Here is a 2,692-nt window from a genome sequence, read left to right on the forward strand (position 1 = left end):
AGAGTTTTCAAGATTTATCTAATATTGTGAAGGTTTTTGAGTAGAACCTTTGTTTAGCCTTGAAGGCTGACCTATTCCCAAGAAGCACTGGGACCCCACGAAGATAGTCGACCACAACTCGAGGTGAGAAACGAAATTTCTCTTTAATAATTCTACTTGATTGAGCGGCAATAGAATCGAATTAAAGTCACCGATAAACAAGCCTTATAGCAGCCTGTCTTTGCTCAGACTTCCAGCCGAAAAGATAACGATTTAGTGAAAATGTTGTCCGCCAAACATTTATCGAATCCGCGCCAAGTGTAAACAAGCGAGAAAATGAAATTGAACCTTTTGAACCCAAGCGCACTGTTCTTGTCATTTACAGCTAGATAGATTGCGGATGTGTTCACTTATGAGTTAGGAGGTGGGTAGAAATGATGGATACATATGTGGATAGGTAGATATATGAGCGGATGCATGGAGGGATGAATGCAGATGAAGAAACTAGTTGTCAGCTGCAGGAAACACGACTTCGCAGAATCCTATCTATACCCGTTTCTCAGGTATTGCTCTTACGTACATCATCTCTGCATTTCATTCTCTTTTTGTAAGTTGCCATTGTCACTGTTGTTATTTACTTTATTTATATTACTACCATGATGTTATTGGTTAACTAATAAATTTTGCTGTAGTAGAAGTAGTGGTGGTGGTATCATTATTATTATCATCAGGATCTTTATTATTACTGTTATTAATAGTAATCTTATTATTATCATTCTAATTATTACTATATATTTTATTATTGTTAAAACCATCATTATTTTTATTTATCATTACCTTTTTATCATTCCTATTACTATTATTATTATCATCATTATTATCTGAATAGCTATGATTATTACTACTGTAAAAGTTATTATTATTATTATCATTATTCCTGTTATCATCATTATTATTGTTAATGTTATCGTTATCATTATGATTCTCATTATTTCTTTTCATTATTTTTATCATTATTGTTATTATTATCATCATCATTATTGTCATTATTATTATTATTATTATTATTATTATTATTATTATTATTATCATTGTTATTATGACTATTATTATCATCCACATCAAAATTCTTATCATCAATATCATCACCATTATCATTTATTTATTTATTATTATGATGAAAGTACATATAACCAAGTAGCTCCACTTCCATATAGCTTCCACTGAACCGAAAAATGACCTTTACTTTTTCCCAAGAGTATTCTGGCGGTTGTTAATGGCAAGGAAGTCTTAGTTACATAAATAAAAAAAGCGGAATCTTTATATTATTTCAGATAAATATAACAATATCGAGTAAGTTATACAAATAATTACGTATCAAGTTATACCTGATATCTCACGGCGCACTCTCATTGGCTAGACGTGGTGACGTCATTAGCTCCACCCCTTTTTTTACCTGAACAGTTTATGCGATATTTCATGGTTGCAATTTTTATCATCATTATTCTAACCATCATCATAATCATTCTCAGTATCATTACCATTATCATTAGTGTTTTTGTTGCTTTTATAGTTACTATAATTTCTTAATATAATTTCTTTATATAATTAATATCTTCATTATTATCACCATCACCTTTTCATCATTATTTTAGTCTTATTATCATTATCATCATTATTGCTGTTCTTACTATTGTAGCATTGCCATTATCATTATCATCATTTTTTTATTATTACATCTGCTACAATTGCCACTGCAATGACTATCGTTACCATTATTCTTATCATCATTATCATCATTATCATTATAACCATTATCATAATCATCACCATTATTATCATTATCATTTCAATCATTATCATAATCATCAACATCATTATTATTATTATCGTTATATACATTATCATGATCATCATCATCATCATCATTATCATTATTACCATTGTTATCAATATTATTGTTGTTTCCATCACTTCTCCTCCTAATATTGCTCTTCCTGCTCCTCCTCCGGCCACCCAAGCATCAGCCAGGCAAGTCCCCAATAAATCGCACAGCAATAGGGTCCAAATTAGCTCGCAGTTCATATGAAAATGCGCCTAAAACACAGACTGACGCATTTCAAGGAATCTTGAGTGAGAAGTTCAAATTAAGTTCAACATGGAGGTTCTGTGATTCATATTTTTTTCTAGGGGTTGCGCCTTTTTTGCGAATGTGTATGTGTGTGTGTGTGTGTGTGTGTGTGTGTGTGTGTGTGTGTGTTTGTGTGCAGGGAACGATGAGGGCTGTTTAAGCAGGAGGAGAGGGGTGCTGGCATATGTATGTGTAAGTGTAAGTGTTGTGTTTGTCTTCGAGAATGTGTATAGGATAAATAATAATAATAATAATAATAATGATAATGATAATAATAATAATGATAAAAATCACTACAATTGATACTTGACGCAGGCCCCTCAGACGCAGATTTAGGTCCCACTCTTCCCCCGCTTTTACTCACGTAGGCGTTCTATTCACCCCCCCCCCCACCTTCCCCGACTTCAGTTAGCTTCCGTGGCCTGCAGTTGATCAATTTCAATACTTCTTTGTTTTACTTGTTTATCCATCTAACCATCAATCTGTCCATCTAGTCAACGATGCATTTGCCTGTCTGTCCATCTATTGTATATCTATTATTGTATCTGTCTAACACTTCTTTTTATCAGTCCATCGGCCTGG

General features: G+C 32.8%; 1 protein-coding gene across 1 annotated transcript in view; it reads left to right on the plus strand.

Moving 5' to 3' along the window:
• Nucleotides 1-2,692, plus strand: part of LOC113819456 (uncharacterized) — a gene marked incomplete in the record, with an annotated part of 68,434 nt that overhangs the window by 402 nt on the left and 65,340 nt on the right. The window contains 1 exon segment of the mRNA XM_070142179.1: nt 1-123. This exon segment is cut by the window's left edge and continues 402 nt beyond it.

This window comes from Penaeus vannamei, chromosome 29 (genome assembly GCF_042767895.1).
Source record: "Penaeus vannamei isolate JL-2024 chromosome 29, ASM4276789v1, whole genome shotgun sequence".
Classification (NCBI taxonomy): domain Eukaryota; kingdom Metazoa; phylum Arthropoda; class Malacostraca; order Decapoda; family Penaeidae; genus Penaeus; species Penaeus vannamei.